Source organism: Myotis daubentonii, chromosome 3 (genome assembly GCF_963259705.1).
Source record: "Myotis daubentonii chromosome 3, mMyoDau2.1, whole genome shotgun sequence".
NCBI classification, from domain to species: Eukaryota; Metazoa; Chordata; class Mammalia; order Chiroptera; family Vespertilionidae; genus Myotis; species Myotis daubentonii.
This window is the reverse complement of record NC_081842.1, coordinates 151,234,177-151,256,281: the sequence shown is the minus strand read 5'-3', so window position 1 is coordinate 151,256,281 and position 22,105 is coordinate 151,234,177. Positions and strand designations below refer to the sequence as shown.

Sequence of the window (22,105 nt, the reverse complement as noted above, 5' to 3'; positions counted from 1 at the left end):
ACTTCCTCAGCTATGAAGGAGGGAGAGAATTTGCTTCCTACCGCCAAGCTGAGGGTTTAAGTCTAAGAAGTGAAATGGTTTTAACCTTCTAAAGAAATAGAAGGGGAAAGTAGGAGGCAGTGCACCAGAAGAAATCAGGAGTTTGGTTTGGAACTTGTTAAGTGTGAGGTTACTGGAAACCAAGTAAGCAGTCAGAAATGTAAACTAGAGCTCAGGAGAGAGAACTATGGTGGAGATATAAATGTGAGTTGTTGGCATGGAAAGAGAATTCAAAGCTCCATGACTGGGTGAGGTCCTTGAAGGGAGTGAATGTACCATCTTGGAAAAGAAGAGAAAGCTGAAGATTACTTTTACTATTTGCTTAGGCTGAGCCTCTACTATATAATTTCAAAGCATTTTATGTATATGAGCTCCCAGCTGTTGTACATTATGTTAGCTGTGGTATTTATAGTCATAATACATTAAGAAATCAGGTCACACTTATAATAAGTGGACACATATAATAGATAACAGTTTCTGAGCAATACCTATGTTCTAGGTACTGGGTTAAGCCATTGCCATGTCATTTAATCCTTGGCATCACAATAACTGGAGATATATATTATTATTACCCCCATTTAAAAAACCAATAGAGGTGAAAGAAAGAGACGCTCAAATAATTTGAAATTATGTATCTCTTCAGCATTACTGCCACTTTCCAAGCAAGTATGTTCTACATTTATTTATGTATGGTTATGTAGGTGTGTCCAGATTTAGTCCTGCTTCCCAGGGCTATTCTTCACAAAAAATTCACCATGGTATTCATAAGCTATACCAGTGTATTTGGGATCAATTTATACTAGCAAAGCCTGATTTCTTTACAATTTTTCAACATCTTTAAATTATTGAGATTCATATTGCTTACCACATGTTGGACACTCTGATTAGGTGACGAGAAAAGGGAGAATGCAAAATTACTCCTCCAAGGAGCTCAGTTTCACCTTGGATAGAAAAGTCCTTAATTAATTCATTCAATGTGTATGGAGAGCCTTAGGGCATGGCACATGCTATCATTATATATAAAAGGCTAATATGCAAAGTGTCTCCTCAGGAGTTCAACAGGGAGACTGGGAGTTTGATCGCTCACTATGATGTGCACTGACCACTAGGGGGTGGCATGGAATGAAGGAAGGCCCTGGCCAGCAGCTAGAAGACCCCCCCCCCCCCCCCCCCCCCCCCCCCCGCGCCCGATCGACCCTGATCACCAGCCAGGCCTAGGGACCCTACCCATGCACGAATTTCGTGCATTGGGCATCTAGTAGTTTAGATAAGCACAAATCAACTTAGCATTTCAATTCTTGGTACAAAGAGATGCACATATAATGGCCTTTATCTTACTTGGCTCTTTAAACAGTGCCTCCAGTAAGTGTTTGAGCCAGGCTGCCTGACTTAAAAGTCTTGCTCTGCCACTTAAAGGCTGGGTGATTTTGAGCTACTTCTATGACCTCTCCAGGCCTTCATTTCCTGTCTGAAAAATGAGGATAGTGACAGTATCTATCTCATAGGGCTGTGAGGAGGACTGAAAGTGAATCTCTGTAACATACGGTAAAGAAGTGCCTGGCCCCTCATCAGCACTGTAGCTATTTTATTATTAGTGTGATACAGATTTACCATGTGCTGGAACAGTTGCCCTTCCTGAGCCTAACAACTTAGTAAAGGACAGTATGTGCTCTGTAAGTTTTTGTTGAGTAGAGCTTCCTTGACACATTATTGTGTTTCTGCCACCTCATTTCTGTAGACATGTCTAGTGTAGCCTCAGAATCCTTTTTTTATTGTATTTCTTAATTTTGAATCCAATGTCAAATCAGTTATTGTCCTTTGCTGCCTCCTTCCCATTTGTCTTCCTTGGGGAGTAGGAGAAGCTGACATCTTTTTATATCCTAGACCAGTGATGGCGAACCTATGACACGCGTGTCAGAGGTGACATGCGAACTCATTTTTTTGGTTGATTTTTCTTTGTTAAATGGCATTTAAATATATAAAATATCAAAAATATGTCTTTGTTTTACTATGGTTGCAAATATCAAAAAAATTCTATATGTGACACGGCACCAGAGTTAAGTTAGGGTTTTTCAAAATGCTGACAGGCCGAGCTCAAAAGGTTCGCCATCACTGTCCTAGACCTAGACCATTAGAGTGACCTTTCCTTATTTTGTCATTGGTAGAGCTCTTACCAATTTCACCTTCAAAATACTTCTATTATTTTTCTAATATGTGCTCAACATAAAAGCAATTCAAACATAAAGAACTTTGCAACAGAAAGTGGAACAGCCAGGATGTGGTAATCCCACATCCAGACATAACCACTGCTATCTACTTGTTACGCATACTTCCAAATATCTTACAAGCATACATTTAATAACATGAAATACAAATAAAAATGGCATCATAAAATTCATATTGTTCAACTTGCTTATTTCACTTACAGATTTTAGACATTCTTCCATGTTGGTACAAATAGATCTCTTATTTTTATTAATAGCTTTTTACGGTTTTTCTTCTACAGATCCAGCATAATTTGCTTAACTAGTTTCCCAACTGGAATTTTATTACTTTTACATGGTTACAAGTTTTCACTATTATAAACAGTGCTACAAAAAATATACCTATATACATATTTTTTTGTACATAGGTGCATTTCGGAAATACATAAATTTGGCATAAATGTGTTCAAAGTATAAATTCCTAGATGTCATATTGCCTGGTCAAAAAACACACATTTTATAAAACACTGCCAAATTGTCCTCCAAAGGAGTTCATCCAATTTATACCCACAATCCTAGTGGATGAGAATGCCTATTTGTCCACATTTGACTGTTTCCTGAGTGTTACTTTCCCTTTTCTCAATTTATAGCAATCTTTTTTTTAAATATATTTTTTTTATTGATTTCAGAGAGGAAGGGAGAGGGAGAGATAGAAGCATCAATGATGAGAGAGAATCATTGATCAGCTGCCTCCTGCATGACCCCCACTGGGGATCGGGCCCACAACCCAGGCATGTGCCCTTGACTGGAATTGAACCTGGGACCTTTCAGTTCGCAGGCCGATGCTCTACCCACTGAGCCAAACCGACTAGGGCAATTTATAGCAATCTTGAAAGCACATTTGTCTCACATCTAGAACCATAGTTTAAAACCCAAGGAGAACCAAAACATGGAACAAAGTGTTTTTACCGACCGCAAAGCATTCCAAATTAATTCTAATAGTGAGGTGTTTTTAATAAAAATATTACACCACTAGATGATAGTCTTCAAACTGCTCTAACCTCACAGTTCAGCAAATCTGGCGCTGTGATTAGATCACTTACCACACAGCTCCTGCCCACACACCTCCTTGGCTGGGCGTGTGGAATAGGAGAGGCTGCTGGCATGAGGGACAGGGCAAGGAAAGTGAGACAGCAAGAGGTCAGGAGGGCTCAAAATCTAGTGTCATCTCGTAACTGGTCTAGCACAGTCCCTTGAGTGTGCTCCGGACCTCTCTGTCCATACTCCTCCCAGTCGGGGCTGCCTCCTTCACTTCCAGCGCCTGAGGAACGAGGGCTCAGGACCCAAGGGTCAGTTCTATCACCCCCTTCTCTCCGAAGCTTTTCCGGAAACCCTAGAACACCACTCTCTTTAGTGGCTCACCATATCTGAACTCACACCTTCCCCAGGAGCTGTTCACATTTGGCGTAGAATGCCTCCGAACATTTTAGGTGCTGAATTAATGTTGATTGAACATTCGCTGACATGGAGAAATTTTGGTAGAAGAGGGGTGAGATTTCCCATTGTTCCCAGAAATGCGTGGCTTCAGATAAGGGGAGATATCGAGTATTGGGCTGGAACCATTTGTCTTGTTAAAACCCAACAATTCCAACCTCCCCCCGTCCCCCGCCACACACACTTTATTTCTTGACCCCTGCTCCTCCCACTCACGAAAATGACTGCAAATATGTGTACTTTGACCTCACAACAAAAACAAGAGGGAAAACTATCCGGTTGGAAAACACCTCTTAGCAGAGGTCAACCTTTCTTCATCTGCCTGCTTCAGATACAAGACATTTTTGGCAGAAAAGGAATGGGGGGGGGGGGGGGTAGAGAGTAGACTCAGAACACAAGAACTGACTCTCCAATATATCTTTATTAGAAGAGACAGAACAAACGAGGCTGGGAAGCTATTCGTGCCAGGACAAAGTTGAGTGTGCCCCAAATCCTAGGTAAGTACTTTCTCCTTAGGGTTGGAAGCCGCTTACAGGATTTTTATGCAAATTCCCCCCGATTTCATTGCATTTCTCCCCAAGTCTGAATATGAGAGGTTTAGGCAACGGCTGGATCTAGGAAGGGCGAAGGTTCCTGACCTTTCCTCGCTCCCCCTGATGACAGCGGCAGCCTGGAACCACGTCCTGCCCAGGTGGGCGTTCGGACAGTCTTTCGGCGACAACGGTCACGGCTGCCGCTCTGGCCCGCCCCGTGCACCTGCTCGGCGTCCAGCGGCCTCTCGCCGCCAGTCCCCGACCCTGGGCTCCCGCCTCGCCACACACCTAGCCCGGGCCAGCCGACCGGCGGGGCTGCGGAAGCGCCGGACCCTCGGAAGGCGCGACGGAGCCCCAGGGCCCAGCGCTCGCAATCACATGGAGGCCCGCGCCCGCCCCATTGGCTGCGGCCGAGCCAGTCGCGGCGCTCGCCGGCTGCGGTTGGCCCCGGAGCAGCAGCGCCTGCACGGACCCGGAGTCCATGTTACGCTTTGTCTAATTCCCCCCGTTACAGAGTCATGTGCTGCTGCTCCGCTCGCCGCCGCTGCCGCCGCCCGGGGTGCCCCGGCTCCTCCGCCGCGCTTCCAGGTGGCCGCCGCGGGCGCGGCCGCGGGAATAGGGTCCAGGGCGCCGCGCGCCTCCGCCGCGTCCCGGTGCAGCGCCCGCCGCAGGTGATGCCGCCGCCTCCCGCCTCCGCATAAGCCGGGCTCGGCGGCCGAGCTGCCCGGGCTGTCCCCCCAGGTGGGTGCGCACCTCTCCCGGGCCGGGGCCGGGCTGCGCAGGTGGGAGCCGCGCCCGAGCGCGCCGGCGCGACGCAGGCGTCCTGCCCCCCGACGCCGCGGCCCGAGCGGAGGCTGCGGCCGCGAACTGGCGGCGAGGGGGCGAAAAGGGGCGTAGCGGACAGCGCGCGGGCCCGGGCCGGGCTCCCGCCTCTGACCCCCCGCGGGCCCGGAAGCTTGTTCCGCTTTGGGCAATTGTAGTGACGGGCGCCGCGGGCGCCTGGGCCGCGGGCGGTGGGCCCTGCGGGGGAGAGGCCGTGCAGCCTCCCTCCGGCTCCTGGCGCGCGCTCCGCTCGCCTCCCTCCGCCCAGTCGGAAGGGCGGGGACACCCGGGTGCGGCTCCGCTGATTCCTCCCGGAGGTGGGTGTTTGGTGTCTGGCCTTGCTGGCCGGGTGCTCAGAAGGTGAGCCCTTGAACTTCTCCAGAAACGCCTCCCCGTTTTCTCCCCGCGCCGGGTGGGCTGGGAAGTGGGGCCGCGCCCCGCCCCCAGCGCGGGGCGGAGGGAGCTGGAGGCGCGCAGGTGCACCCAACCCGCTGCGGGCCATCTCCGGGTTGGGTACCGGTAAAATCCGCTTCTAGCTTGTTTTGCAGCGTGGGCACTTGGGAGCGGGACTTGTGCTGGAATCCTGTCCCGGGGCTTGGAAAGGAGGAGGGCTGGGGGATGGTTGCCCAGCGAGCCGTCACCTCCGCTTGCTGGAGGGTAGAGAGGGGCCTTTCTCTCTCTGGGGTCCTTTACTTGGAGTATCTCTTACGGATGAAGAAATAAGGTTTTGGTTTCTTAAAAAGTCGGCCGCAGTGAAGAAAAGCCGCTACAGGTCGAGGGAAGGAAGGTAGGTCCCTGTTGGAGAGGGGAGGTCGGGTGTGGGGGTCCCACCCGGTACACAGTTGGGTGTGTGTGTGTGGCAGTGGCAGAGGTGGGAAGGTAGGGTTTTCCGAAAGAAGAAGCACAAATATGAGAGGAAGGGATCTCTCAGGAGGTAAACAGAGAAGTAGGGAATAGGTGTTGGGAAGTCCTCGCCCATGGTGGGGCCCACTTGTTCTCATACATGGCTCCTTCAGCTTTGCAGATTCCTTCTTGAGTTTGAGAAATATTTCTTGTTGGGCAAGGAAAGCTATTAGGACATACTCTGAAAGAGACACAGTAGTAAGGAGATAGCTGACGCCTGGAAACTTTCCTCAGCGGCTTTGACAATAAAACGCCATTCAGTCAGCGTTTATTGAGCACCTACTATGTGTTCTGTGCTGGGCGTTGGAAGAGTCTGGGACCGGTAGGGGATTCCTGTCTGCAGAAATGGTGAGCGCTGTTTACCTCATAAACAACCAAAGGGCACTTCCAAGTGCCAAGAATGACTGTGATTCAGACCTTCCCCGCTAGCGCTTTTGGGGCCTCTGATTCTTACAAACTTGTGGGAAGAATCCTGGACCATACCCAGTAAATGGGGTCTTCAAAGAACATTTGTATATACAGTTTATAGGTACTTGACTAAACACCATCAGCTGGGACAGGATTAGAGTTGTCGCCTCTGTTTGACATTAAAAATGCAAGAGCAAGATAGGAAAGATCCTGAGGTGAAAGAGGTAGTTAAAATCTGGCAGAGTTTGATTTGGAGTGGTTGGTCTCGCTAGGTCAGCGGTTCTCAACCTGTGGGTCGCGACCCCTTTGGGGGTCGCCTAAGACCATCGGAAAACACATATATAATTACATATTGTTTTTGTGATTAATCACTATGCTTTACTTATGTTCAATTTGTAACGGTGAAATTGGGGGTCACCACACCATGAGGAACTGTATTAAAGGGTCGCGGCATGAGGAAGGTTGGGAACCATTGCTCTAGGTTGTTTGGGAGCCTCCCATAAGATGAGTAGGTAGTCCATGGAGCTGGAGGGGAAAAATTCACAATCATGAATTGACATGGTTTATTTATGTTCTTAAACATTTCACCTCAGATTTTTCTACTTTGCATTGAAGTGTGGGTGTGTGTATGTACTTTCTTGATTAAAACATAACACCTTAAGGCTGGAGAGGAAACTGACCTTAAGTGACCATTCCCCCAGTGTGTTCCATTATGATGAAACAGTAAAAGTATTGAGCCATATTCATATCTTTTTCGCCCCACCAAGGTTTCCAGAATTATATATATTAAAAAAAAAACACAAAAAACAACTTGGTCAAAACTTGGCCTTTTTTCTTTTATTTTGTGCAGAGCTTTTTTATTATTATTTTTAATTTTAGAAAATTTTGATGTTTGGTATATCGCCATAGCTAAATTGTTTTGGTAACTGTATTTTGGAAATTAGACTTGGTTCAGTCTCAGTAATGTAGGTAAATTGGCAGTGGTTATGAAAAAGTAGTTTCATCAAAACTGTACTCATGGCCTGGCTGGTGTGGCTCAGTGGTTGAGCATCGACCTATGAACCAGGAGGTCGTGGTTCCATTCCTGGTCAGGGCACATGTCCGGGTTGTGAGCTTGATCCCCAGTGGCGGGTGTGTAGGAGGCAGCCAATAAATGATTCTCTCTCATCATTCATGTTTCTGTCTCTCTCCCTCTCTTTTCCTCTCTGAAATCAATAAAAATATACTTAAAAAAAAACTGTACTCATGATCATATGTTCTTAAAATGGTATTTGGTAAGGGGTTTCACATATAATGGGAGCTGCTCTTTGACATCTAAGAAATGGCAGCCCATATTTATTTAGTACCAGCAGGAAGCAGAGAACCGGAGTAGGTGCTGCGATGCCTTAACGAGGAAGGAGAGGATTCTTGAACTAATAGAGGGCAGGTAAGAGGTGCATGTGAGGATGCCACCAGAAGGAAACGTTGCATTTGCCTAGAACAGTGGTTCTCAACCTTGGCTGCACATTAGAATCACCTGGGAATCTTTTTAAAATCCTGATTTCTGGGCCGCATCCTCCGGAAATTCTGTTTCTTTGTTACGGGGTGGGACCAAAACATTAGTAACAAAGAAACAGAATTTCTGGAGGATGAGGCCCAGAAGTCAGGATTTTAAAAAGATTCCCAGGTGATTCTAATGTGCAGCCAAGGTTGAGAATCACTGGTCTAGAAGGTCAAGGAATACTGTAAGTGGAAATGGTGTTTGGAGCCGGATGAAGTGCTGTGTGTGTTGGAGAAGCAGGAAGGAGAACACCCATTAGGGGAAGCTTTGAGATCTGTCATAGGTCAAAAATAGTAAGTAGGTTTGCTGGCTGGAGCTGAGAACATGACTAATGAAGGAAGGCAGAAAGAATCTAGTTAGTGGAAAACTTGAACCACAGGACAGTGGTGTTAATCATTTGCCTCAAGAAGAGTGGTTCTCAACGAGGGGTGGTTTCGCCTCCCAGCAGACATTTGGCAATGTCTGAAGACATTTTTTGCTTGTCAGAGCTGAGAGGCAGGTGCTACTGACATCTAGTGGGTAGAGGCCAGGGATCCTGCTAAACATCCTGCAATGCCCAGGTTATTGCCCTGCAACAAAGAATTATCCTGTCTAAAATGTCAGTAGTTCAGGGTTGAGAAACCCTGTGCAAGAGTGAACAGAAAGGCCACTGTGAAGTGAAGTTACATCTCAGAATAGGCCTTGAAGGGAAAGGCCTTGACATGTGGGGAAAACAAGGGTTAGAAAGCCAATCTAGGAGACTTCTGCCGTGCTGAGGCCTGATGTGATTAGGATCTAGGTCAGTGATGGCGAACCTTTTGAGCTCGGCGTGTCAGCATTTTGAAAAACCCTAACTTAACTCTGGTGCCGTGTCACACATAGAAATTTTTTGATATTTGCAACCATAGTAAAACAAAGACTTATATTTTTGATATTTATTTTATAGATTTAAATGCCATTTAACAAAGAGAAATCAACCAAAAAAAAAATGAGTTTGCGTGTCACCTCTGACACGCGTGTCATAGGTTCGCCATCACTGATCTAGGCAAATCCTAATAAGCAAAGGGCATTCTTGAGATCATGGCAGGTGAGCTAGCCGGGCAGTATATCTAATGTTGGGTAAGTGGGAACTGGAATTTTAGAGAGATCCTGATCTAACTATAGTACATTTTTTGAGGGGGGGGGGGAGAATGATGATTTTTATTTTTTTAATATATTTTATTGATTTTTTACAGAGAGGAAGGGAGAGGGATAGAGAGTTAGAAACATGAATGAGCCCTAACCGGTTTGGCTCAGTGGATAGAGCATCGGCCTGTGGACTAAAGGGTCCCAGGTTCGATTCCGGTCAAGGGCATGTACCTTGGTTGCAGGCATATCCCCAGTATGGGGTGTGGAGGCAGCTGATCGATGTTTCTCTCTCATCAATGTTTCAAACTCTCTATCCCTCTCCCTTCCTCTCTGTAAAAAATCAATAAAATATATTAAAAAAAAGAAAAGAAACATGAATGAGAGAGAAACATCCATCAGCTGCCTCCTCCACACTCCCCACTGGGGATGTGCCTGCTACCAAGGTACATGCCCTTGATCGGAATCGAACCTGGGACCCTTGAGTCTGCAGACTGACGCTCTATCCACTGAGCCAAACCGGTTAGAGCCTGTAGTACATTTTTACACTTGCTAGGCAGCCCCTGTTTAAACTCCCCAAGGAACAGGGAACTCTGTTAAGTGACCTCACTTAACATCTTCAATAGGTTCTGCAACTCTAAGTGAAACAATATATAATGAAGCTTGTTTTATCATAGGCTAATCAATATAAACAAGATTTTAAAGTTCCTACGGCATCTCATCAATGTTATAACAAAACGACTTTGAATGAAATGATGTTATTCGAGGTCCTGCTGTATTTTGAAGGCATGCCATTATATCTTTGGACTGTATAAGTTTATTATTTGAGCTGAAGACTGCCTCCTTGAAACTTCCATCCATTGATTCTATTCCTCTGGAACTACCCACTTCCACAGAACAAGGCTTTCAGTGCACAAAGACAGTATGATGTCTCCCTCCCCCTAATTAATTTTTCTCAATGCAAAATAGTCCCAACTCTTTTCACAGTCCTGGGTGGGACATGGTTTCTAGGTGTCTTCTCAGTCTGTCAGTGTCTCTTGGAGAGTAATGATTGTCTGGAATTGAATATGGTAATTGAGAAGGGATCTGGTCAGCCAAGAGTACAGTAGAACAGCTGTTTCCTGACACCAAAGCATAAGTACCTACTTAGTGCAGCTTAAGGTCAAAACACTGCCTTAAAAAAAACAAACAAACCAAAAAAACAACATAGTGTGTAGCACAGACTCATGTATAGGTTCTGGACAGTAAACACTGCAGATATTTGTTGCCAGAGTTGCTCCATCCTGTATTCATTGGGCAGATTCTTTGTGTGTAAAGTTGAGTGGAAGTCTTGGTTTGTTTGTTTTTGTTCCCTCTCGGTGTTTTCCTGTTTATTGTGGTCCGGTCTTCGGGTCTTTAGAGATTTTTAAAGTCTTGATTCTCTCTTCTAATCATGAGGTAGGGATAGAGGATGACTTTGTCAAAAGCTTTGTTGTCACTAATATCAATGCTACATGAAACCTAGTAGTTTGGTACTGCCAGTCCTATTTGAGAGCTGGGGTGCTGAGTGATAGAGGTGAATTCCAGGGGTTGGTAGTCCTTAGTTAACTTCTGAAAAATCTGTGTTTGTGGTCATGCTCCATTGCATTTAGTTCTTGCTCATGTTTGCACCTGAGGTGCCCTTTTGAAATTATTTGAGTCTGTTGCAAGCTTCTGAAATCTGTGCTCCATCCTCTGGGGTTTTTGTAATTCTGTTAAGAGAATTTTTAATGTTGTGTGCACATCTGAAGCTTGCCAGATCAGTTGCTTTTGAAATTTGTGAAGAAGCAAACAGGATAACTGGTACTGGCAACAACCATGCATGAATTTGGTTCCCACTCAGGCTAAGGTATGTGTTTTTTTCCCCCCCCTTTTCTTTTTGCTAGTATGCCCAAAATACTTAATTAGTGATAGCTTTACATTTGGAGAAGGAGAGAGGATTTGGGCTTAGAAACAAGCCATTTTTCAGAACTAGGCTTTAGCTTGTCATTGGTATAAATTTCATACTTATCAGATTTCATTGAGAAGATAATATGAAATTGCCATTCTCAGATGTCTTTGGAAGCAGGCAGGTCAGAAATCCTAGGTGACTCAGTGCCAAGTTCTTCAAATGTTCTAGATTTCTCCAACAAACTAGATTTAAATACACTTCTTGGTTCAGGTGGCAGCCATCCAAAATTTCAGATCTCATAGCCAATGTGTGCAATGTGTTGTCTGTCCAAATGGTACAGTGTGTCTACTCTCACCTCTGCACTGTATCTGTATTCTCTGGCCATGAAGGATATTATTATGAGAAGAAGGGGTGTTTTGTGACTATGTGAGACTTTTTTTGGGAGGAATATTTGAAAACTTTTAGATACTGTTCTTTTATACTTTCAGAGGTTGAGTCAGAGTTGAAGTCACCTTGGGATTAAGGATGCAGTGTATCATTTGGAATAAAAAGAATTTTATAGATGGGAGGGATCAACACTTGGATTTTATAGATGAGAAAATCGAGGCTCAGGGAGGTGATGTGATTAGGTACAGCTTACACATATAGTGACAGCATAAGCATTTGACTCCATCTACCTTAAAGACCACAAACAAAGATTTCTAAGGATAAAGATTTCCCTTCTGCTTAGACCTGTGTAAACAGTGGGGTCCCTCGGGTCTTATTTACATAATTGCTCCAAAAGAAGGAGTCCACAGTGGAATTCCTAGGCCTACAGATGACAACAGTAAGCTCTTGTGAATTATGAAATATCTAACCAATGGGGATTTATTCCAAGGAAACCAAACTGGGATATGTTAGTAATCAGATTTGCAGGTGAGTTTCTTTGTGGGCAAATATGAGGTCAGGTATTAAGGGGGAAATTATGGAACTGTCATAGGATGGTGTTTTGGTGGGCAAACCCAGGAAAAGGCTTCAAACATACTTTCAAAATGTTGGCCCACTTGCAATTACAAAGGATGAGAAATGCTAAGCTTCATTAAAAATATTTTGGAAACACAGTCTTAATTGAGTTTCCACTGTGCTTTGTTCAAAGCATGGGCACCTGGCTTTAGGAAAGACACCAGCACCAGAATGACCAATGTAATCGTTCCCAGGAAGCAGATATTCGGAATCTACAATCCATTCTAGGAGGCTCCATGAGACTAGGCCTTGCCCATTTGTGTTTCTGGTAAAAATATTAGGATTTCCAGCACCTGGAAAGAAGAGAGCTGGGAGGAGATGTTATCGAAGCCCATGAAACCACTAGGGTAGGGACAGAGGAAATGAGGATTATTTACCTTGTGGTATTTCAGTTGCCTGCTTCCTATCTGTGTTGTTCTCCACTGATTTCCTGGTGTCCTACCTATGGCATGCCCTCCTGCAAGGATGCATGAAGAGGTATAGCTTAAAGCTTTATAAGACATAAATTCAGGATGAATGCAAGAAAATATGGTACTAGTTTTCCTTTTCTAATTAAATTTATTAGGATGACATTGGTCAACATGAATGTATAGGTTTCAGGCATGGGTTTCTATGTTACAAAATCTGTATATTGCACTGTGTGCCCACCACTCAAAGTCAAATCTCCTGTCATCATATGGTACCAGTTTTTCTTAATGCTGATTGGCATCAGAATCAGTGCGGGGAATACATAGTTTCCGTCTGAAGTTGGGAACCCTCCAGTGTGGTAAGCCAATTTAAGTTACAGGTGGATTTTTGATTGCAGGGGTGACCGACACCCCTAATCCCTCTGTCATTCCAGGGTCAACTGTATTTTAAAGTTACATGAGCCCGGCCCCTATTGAATCAGAATGCCTGGGAGTGGAATTTCAGTCTGAAAGGAGCTTTCCCCACTCCTAAGCGATTCTGATGTGCAGCCAAAACTGAAAACCACTATCTTACATACTTGTACATAAAGGATAGGTACCAACTGAAGACACCTTTAAAAAGGTTTCGAAACATTAGTAGTTTTCAGTTGGTTATTAAGACAAACAAGGAGCTTTAAAGATACATCTGTATCCTTGGAAGGGATAACCAAGATAGAAGATGCTTCACAGTGTGGCCCTTGATGTCCCCATGAGACACTGCATACTGGTCTGGCTGCCATGATGGGCCCAACTCACAGTTCTTTTTTTTTTTTTTTTAAAGATTTTTTTATTGATTTCAGAGAGGAAGAGAGAGGGAGAGAGAGATAAAAACATCAATGATGAGAGAGAATCATGGATCGGCTGTCTCTTGCACGCCCCACACTGGGGATGGAGCCTGGAACCTGGGCATGTGCCTGACCAGAAATCAAGCCGTGACCTGGTTCATAGGTCAACACTCAACCACGGAGCCATGCCGCCAGGGCCACAGTTCGTTTTTGAGCAGCCGCTTCCGGAGTGGGTCCCTGATGACAGCTGCACCAGACTGTGCAAAAATAAAAATCAAGATAATATACAGCAAGCTTTTCCGTTTTTAGTGCTAAGTTTATTCAATATAAAGAAACAATCTTGGGTTGTCCTTTGTACTTTGAGGTGTTAATATGTATTTTTTTTTCCTTTTAAGAAAGGGTGGTGATAGTTTGCTCTTTGGCGTCATTCTTTAGTCACTTGAAACTTGGCAATTTTATGACATTCTTCCTTTTGAGGTTTTGCTAGTCAGTGAAATCAGAAGTATGGCCACTGCTCCTGCTCTGAGGTGCTCAAGATGTCGGAGTCCTCCTCTTGACACCTGCTGTTGGGGCAGGCTCACCAATATTGATGCTAGCCTCCACTAGGAACATTTCATTTCTTAAAGATGTTTTGACTCTCCTCCTCTGCTTCCTGGTAATAGTTAGGAACACTGCCAGAGAAGGCTTCCGTTCCCCAGCAACCCATAAATCCCATTGCCAAATCTCAGCATCGACAGATCACCAACACTGCAATGAATTCTGCAGAGCGGGGCGGAGAAGGAACGCGAGGAGGACCGCACTTCTCTCTCAGGGATGTTGACCACCAGAAGCTGCCTCTCCAGGTCTCACACAGGGAGACAGGACACATTCATGCCCATCGCCTTGAGTGGGAAAGCCATTAGTCAAAATTCTCTCACTAATTGTCCCCAGCCCAGCTCTGAGAAATGTTTGAAAATTCAAATTCTTTGGAAAATGGCCTCCATGATGCTTTCAATAGCACTCCACAGAATAAACTTTTATATTATAATTAGTTATCAGATATAAAAGTTAATGTAAAACTTAATTGGTCAAGATGTAATTGAACAATTTATGGAATAATCAAGGTTAATAATAATAACTACTTATTAGACATTTACTGATTCTCCAAACCTGTGCCCTAGAATTTAGTCCTCAAAACATTCCTGAGTGGAAGATGGGCTTATTCCCATTTTACAGATGAGGTTATTGAGGCTTGAGAGGTTATGTGATCGGAAAAACACACACACACACAAAAGGTAGGTTTTAAAACTAGTCTTGTTTATTTCAAAATCAATTCTAATCTGTATTCTCATTTAGATTTCTATGTATTCATTTTATAGTATCTATTAATATTTTTGTTAAAAATAAATAAGAGAATCAGACTTTGAGGTGTAAAGGGACCTCACAACTCATATAGTCTGTGCTCTTCACTTGTAGATCAGATCTGAAACATGGGGAAGAGAACTGTAGTGGCACCCAGATCTTTAAGCTTCAAGCTTGTGTTCTTGTCAGCACACATTGGTTTTAGAAAATACCAACCCGTTGGTAAAACCACTGGAGTGAAAGTTCACCCTAGAATTGAGAGGGTAATTTTAAATCACTTGTTTTGGTGTTTTCTCTGACCCTATTCTATTTTAACAGTAATTGGTGGTAGAATGCCAATAGTACCCTCCTCCTAATTAGGTTTGTCCTTATGAAAACTAGTGTACATAAATATATAAAGATGTAGCTAATAAGCAAATATTTGTTAGGGGTTATGTCCAAATGCTTCCTGAATAGATGCTATACCAAAGATAGGCATTCAAGACAATCATTCATATCCTCTAAGTAAAGAATGAATTAATAAATAGCCACATATCTATCTATCTTATATTTATAGTCTGTTGTATTTATAGATGTATTATGCTCAACTATTATTTCATTGAAGTGAATTCATTCTGTTACAGTTTTTTGGTTATGAAACATTTTTGTTTTTGCTTAGTTCTAAGTTGTTTTTCTTATAAATTATATTTGTACCTGGAAAATTCTGTACCAATCAAAAGCTTTATAATTACACCTGTAATTTTAGTACTAAGCAAAGACAGAGAAAGATAGAATTGGAAACTAGCTAATGGCTCCCGGGGGTCTCAGGCAAATACCACCACGCACTGCCTGAAGTGGGCCTCAGGTACGATGATTTGTGGCAGCTGGCACTCAACCTTAGGGTAGGGTGGTCAGGAGGGAATGGGGGTGGGCCTGTGCTGAACAGGTCCTGTCTAAAGAGGGTCCTTTTAGCAGATCTATTGTTACCATATAGGAATGTGGGTCAGTCTTACCAGATCTTTTGATTTTTTTAATATAACCCAGAAATCTGAATTATGACATAAACATCTGATTTTACAAGATTGGCTAACTCAACACTTAAAATCCTTCCTGCAGACCAAACAGAATAGCTTTGTGGGTTGGATACAGCCTGTGAGCTTTGGTCCTTAGAAATAGAGAGACCTTTAGTGGCCAGGCAAACAGAAGCATAGGATTTGAATAAAAGCACAATAGCAATTCTTAAAAATATATATATTTTATTGATTTTTCCACAGAGAGGAGGGGAGAGGGATAGAGAGTCAGAAACATCGATGAGAGAAACATCAATCAGCTGCCTCCTGCATGCCGCCTACTGGGTATGTGCCCGCAACCAATGTACATGCCCTTGACCGGAATCGAACCTGGGACCCTTGAGTCCACAGGCCAATGCTCTATCCACTGAGCCAAACCGGTTAGGGCACAGTAGCAATTTTTAAGTTGAAATGAATCAAAACTTGATTTTATTATTTCGTGTGCTCCTCTCACACCTGTACCTCGCCCAATCCTAAAGCCCCATACTTGTAATGGTAACAGTTTCTGCCCTTTACATTTGGTATGTTATGTCTGGAGTGGCTGCATTTGAAGGGGTTGTCTTGCCTGAGGAGTAATATTTTCCAGTGAAAATATGTAGAGTACTAGAGGCCCGGTACATGGATTCGTGCACTGGTGGGGTCCATTGGCCTGGCCTGCAGGGATTGGGCTGAAACCGGCTCTCCAACATCCCCTTGAGGGGTTCTTGATTGTGAGAGGGCGCAAGCCAGGCCGAGGGACCCCACCGGGCTTCTAGTATGCATATAAGATCTTTGGTTAATCTCTTCCTACCCCCTTTCCTCTTCCCTCTGAGATTCATCAGTTTGTTCCACGTTTCCATGCCTGTGCGTTGCACATCTGCCCCCTGGTGGTCAGTGCACGTCATGGCTACTGGTCGAACGGTTGCTTAGGCTTTTATATATATATAAATAAGAACAAAGCATCTAGCACAGCAGTTCTCAACCTGTGGGTTGTGACCCCTTTGGGAGTCGAACGACCCTTTCACAGGGGTTGCCTAAGACAGGGGTGGGCAAACTTTTTGACTCTGGGGCCACAATGGGTTCTTAAACTGGACCGGAAGGCCGGAACAAAAGCATGGATGGAGTGTTTGTATGAACTAATATAAATTCAAAGTAAACATCATTACATAAAAGGGTACGGTCTTTTTTTTTTTAGTTTTATTCATTTCAAACGGGCCGAATCCGGCCCGCGAGCCGTAGTTTGCCCACGGCTGGCCTAAGACCATCAGAAAACACATATATAATTACATATTGTTTTTGTGATTAATTACTATGCTTTAATTATGTTCAATTTGTAACAATGAAATTGGGGGTCACCACAACATGAGGAACTGTTATTAAAGGATTGCGATATTAGGAAGGTTGAGAACCATTGATCTAGCAGATTATAGGAGGGAAGGGGATAGGTGGGACTGGTGGTAGAGAATGAAGGGTAAGTGCCACTTGGAGGTGAAGAAAGAGATCACTTACCCAGAAGATAAGGGTAAAGGAAGATTTATTTGTATCTTAAAGTTGATTTGGGAGAGAACAAAGAGGAGTCCTTACATAGGGAAAATTGTGACCCAATAAATATTTAGAAATAGTGCAGAATCCATGTGGATAGGCAGAGCGCTATTATTTTGCCATTTCTAGTGCATGTATGATAATTTGTGTGTGGCTTCTGCAAAAGGAGAATTGGAATGAAAAGGAAGGGAGAGTTTAGATCAGAAAGGAGAATATAGAGTAAGGAAAAGAAGAGAGGACTGTAGAACACCTGATATGAAAATGAACCAAGAAAGCTGGAAAATGCTTGTAGAAAATTGGCCAACACTCATCTCATCCTCCTCCCCCAAACCACTGCATAGTCTGCAGGGGTATGCATGGCAGCCCCCCCCCCCACGCCCTCTGTCTTCCCCCCCCCCCCCCCCCCCCCCCGTGGTTCTGACACCAGCTAGTGGAGGGCTGGTGTGCTGAGTGCCACTGGGAGCAGCCCACACCCTCCCTTTGTGTCCCTTTGTGTGAGGTTAGTGGCAGCATGCTGCATCTGTCCTGCAGGGCACACTCTTGGAGAACAGTGCAGGCTGAGTTTGAGCCGCTCTCCATGGCTGGGTGCCCTGTGCAGGGCACAGCCTCACATCTGTAGCATTGTGATCCTGCTAGTGCTCCTGTCTTTAGTTATATCTACTCTTCTGTAGAAAATCCTTCCATCGTTTACATATAATTTGTTGTACATGCGAAGAGAAGAAAAAGGTGGTATCTTAGCAGATCTCTGTTACCGGCCGAGTCTAGACTCCTAGCCTGAGAGGGGATTTTTAAAAAGCATTTTTCTCTTAATTATCCCAAGTATAGCACACTGTTCCTGGAATTTCTGCATTTTCTGAGAAAGGAACCTTTTGATTCATCGGCAGGTTTTATTCCAGGCCTCAGGACTGTCATCCCTGCATGATCTGAACCCTGTCTTTCTCAGCTGGTGTAACTTTACATTGTTAACACTTTGGTTGCTTTCAGAATAAAAACTGCATTTTTAAAATGTGCCCCCGCGTTAGTTTAATGCAATAAGTGTCTTTGTTCTTTCTCATTATGGGAGCTGGTTTGTGGTAGTGAGAGAATGGGTACAGTTTTGCTTGCACTGTTGCTGGGAGGAAGAAAAATTCTTCAAATTCCACTGTTTGTTCTTCTAGGGACTCGAGTCCACAGATGGAAATCCTGGAAGATCCTTTCAGGAAGTGAACCTTGTAAATAATCTTTGTGCTGGTTTGGGGCACTGTGGATTAACACCTTGTACAAGAAGTCTTCTTTAACCTTCTTACAAAACGTACTTTAAAAAGAGCACACGTAGAGACTAATCTGGAAATAATCATAGGAAACACTTACGTAGCACTCACACGTGCCTGGCACTGTACGTGTTGGGAGCACTTTACACGTATTAGCTCATTTACTCCCCACAACAGCCTATTTTGTAGCCGAGGACACCGAGGCTCTGGCCCCCAGTCGGGCTGCACTTGCCCATCACCGTGAGCAGCCTAGGAACTCAAGGCTGTGGTTGGAACCCAAAGCTCAGAATCTGGACTTGAATCTGGACTTTTTAGGACTGGTTTACTGCCTCTTACACTCGCTCAGAACAAGAACCTTCTTTGCTTTCCACATCACCTCCGCTTGAAACTCAGGGTGAGGGTTTGATTTTTTTTTTAAAAAAGAGAAAATTATGCTCCTTTTCTAATGCCTCCTCCCCAAACCAAACAAACAAAATTGTCAGGAAACAATTTCCATCTAGGAACAGAAAGCTAGAGTATCTTTGTGGAACACCATACTAAAATGCTGGACTGAAAATTCTCAGGGCTGCGGTTGGGGTCTTGTTGCTGTGACAACCCTCACTCTTGGCACCAGAATTGTTTTTAAGAGCACCAGCACTCTGCTACCTTTACCTTTACAGCTAGTGGATGCACTGGGCTGCTGTGAGAATGCTTTAGAGATTGCTTTCCACAATGAAATACAGGACCGTGGGAAGGATCAAGGACTTGGAGCTCAGAGGACTTGAATTCTGGTCCGGGTGCTTTCTTCTGCTGACCTTGACCTTGGGTTTCATCCCCTGTAATAATGGCAACACGATGGGTTTGGTGAGGATAAGAAACTGTTCTCTATGACTGTACTTCATTGACAGTAGCCTGTGTGTGTGAGTGGGTGGGCCCACATGACCTGTGTGAGTCCTGGAAGTCATATTCTGTGGGTGAGTGGTAAGGGGGCTGCTTGGGAGGAGTCCGCATGGATCGGAACTTCTTCCCTTTCCTGTTCTCTCCTTACCTGTATTCTAGTGTGGATGATAGTGTGGGTGTTGACTCGGTTTCTGGCCCAGACTCCTCTTCCTTGGTTTTCCCCCCTCCTACTTTGGGCTTGCCTCCAGTTTGCCTACAAAGTGCTGTTTGTTGTAAGGGTGAAGCAGGCGATTCTCTGGGCAGCGACACTGTGGCTGCAGGCAGTTACTGTAGTTCAAAGCCAAGAGCATAGCTGGAGTAGGAGGGGCACTGACGAAGCTTGTTCCTTAGAATATTGTACATTGATTTTTGAAGGAAAGAAAGGGAGTAAGAGATGACTTTTCAATAGAAATATTATGAAAGGCCCTTCGAAACAGAACAAAGCTGGGTAAAGAGAAAGGGCTTTAAGAAATCACTGTTTATTACTTTGAAAGCAAATGTGCTTGCTCGCTCTCTTGTGAAAGCAAATGATTTTTGAGCACTTACTATGTCTTGCAATGCATTCTGGTAGGACAGGAAACAAAAGATAATAATAAATAATAACAGCAGCTACCATTTTGGTGCGTTGCAAAGGTGGTCTGCTTTGGGCCAAACACTTCTTGTGTTAGGTCTTCATGTCAGTCATGAAGGTAGGTATCATTTTTGGTCCCATTTCAAAGATTATAAAATTGAGGCTCTCAATATGTTCAAGTAACCTCACAGGGGTTACAAGGTCAGTAGCTGGAAGAACTAAACTTTGAACCCAGGCCTCCCTCTCGTCCACAGTATGGAAGATAAATGAGTTACACCCCTGCTTTCAGGGGGAGAATAGTGTGTAAACAGCTTAAGCATAATTCAGGGCAGCATGCAGCGTATGCTGTAATTTCTGCATAGCTCAATTTTTTGGACATGTGCTCAAAGGAAGAGGAGAATGGTTTTGACTGGAAAGATCAGAGAAGGTTTCACAAAGAAAAATAATTAGAGCAGGCCCTTAAAGTAGGAGAAAGATGGAGGCTGGTAGGGAAAGGTGAACGAGGTGAGGGAATGTTGGGTCAGGAAAGCATGGACCCATAAAAGATGCATGTAATGTGTTTGGGGAACTGTGGTGTGACAGAGTGAGGGATGTGGGAGGGAAGGAGGGCAGAAGAGTAGTTTGGGTCATATTACAGAGGGCCTGGAGTGTCCTGCTAAGGAATTTGGACTTCATTCCATTGCCTTTGAAGGTTATCCCATTAAAGGTTCTTGAGAAGAGAAATCATTTGCTCTCATCTCTGACTTCAGTAATTCTGGTGACAGTAAAGAAAGGAATAGAATGTCTGTAGTGGAGATACCTCAACTGGCCTGCACCTTAAGGTTGCTTGGGGGTTTCATAAATATACAGATTTTTAATCCCCCCCCCTCCCGCCCCCCCCCCAGTGTTTGTGACGCTTGTAGATCTGGGTGGGGTCTGAGAAACAGAGTTTATTTTATTTTATTTTTTTAAATGTTTTTATTGATTTCAGAGAGGAAGGGAGATGAAGACAGGGAGAGAGAAACATCAGTGGTGAGAGAGAATCATTGATTGGCTGCCTTCTGCAGGCCCCACATTGGGGATCAAACCCGAAAGCCCAGCATGTGCCCTGACCAGGAATCAACTGTGACTTCCTGGTTCATGCTCAATCACTGAGCCACGCCTGCCAGCGGAGAACCAGTGTTTAAAAGGCCCTGCAGGTAATTCTGAGCTCAGCCAGATGCAGGCATAGGTCTTTTAGGCATTAGGACATTGGGGCAAAAGGTCTGGGCTGAGGTTAATATGTGTTTGTCATTGTGTGGTTGTTTTTAAACCATGGAAAGGGACCAATAATCAAACCTTGGGGAAGGTCTGTCTAAGTTTTATGGTTTGCTTTTTATTCTCTATACATATTAATAATCTCAGAGCATAGTCGTTTTCACATAAACTTTCCCATTCATAATCTAGAATGTTGTATGGCTCTAGTTATTTATGCCTTTTTGCTAACTTTCCTTTTTTGTCATTACTGTTTATTTAGAAGGAAATGGACTATGTAGGATTCCCTTGGTGACTGTCACTTCATTGACAGTCTCTCTTGGAGCCTGGACTCTGGAGTTCACTGCCTGGGGCATGGTGGCTCCAGGGCTGCATAGTTCAGCTCTGGAGTCTCTTAGGAGTTGCATGAAATACTCACTTGTACATTTCCTGGGGCCCAGCATGAGTTTAGGGCATTTCTTGAGTTCTAAATCAGCTACTGACTTTATAAGTATAATTTTTGCTGGGAAGGCAAACAGTTCTACCAAGGGAGAAGTGATTTCTCAACATTAAAGAAATTAGAAATTATAATTTATGCTTAAAAAAATAATGTTAGTCAAAATTTTAGCTCTCTCTCCTCTCTTCCTTCTCCGCTGTTCTTTATCCTGTCGTGTGTTCCGAAACCATTCTCATGACCTTCTGCCTGTGCGGCATATTTGTAGTGGGGCCAGATTATACACACACGATTGACTCTTTCGTCTGACCTCTAGATTCAGCCTTTGAGCCCCCTCATTTCTTTGAGTTTTGCTAACAAAGTGTTCTTGTTGGAAGAAATATTATTTCCCATGGAACTTTACTAATGGCATGTAGAAAAATAATAGGGTCATGCTTTTTTTAATATGTAATTTTTATTGATTTCAGAGAGAAAAGGAGGAGAGAGAGGTAGAAACATCAAATGATGAGAGAGAATCATTGATCAACTGCCTCCTGCACATCCCCCACCGGGGATCGAGCCCACAACCCGGGCATGTGCCCTGGCCTGGAATCGAACCCT

At 44.2% G+C, this 22,105-nt stretch overlaps 1 protein-coding gene across 5 annotated transcripts in view; it reads left to right on the top strand.

Moving 5' to 3' along the window:
* The first annotated feature begins 4,109 nt into the window (after positions 1 to 4,109).
* LRRC8D (leucine rich repeat containing 8 VRAC subunit D) overlaps positions 4,110 to 22,105 on the top strand; it is a 118,317-nt gene continuing 100,321 nt past the window's right edge. Inside the window, exon 1 of one of the 5 annotated variants that reach the window (XM_059688895.1) lies at positions 4,110 to 4,234. The gene's annotated coding sequence lies outside the window, so the exon portion shown is untranslated. Of the gene's footprint in view, positions 4,235 to 4,871; positions 5,012 to 5,319; positions 5,453 to 5,586; positions 5,612 to 5,680; positions 5,880 to 22,105 lie in introns of those variants that run through there. The other 4 variants (XM_059688890.1, XM_059688893.1, XM_059688894.1 and 1 more) reach the window with 4 other exon arrangements.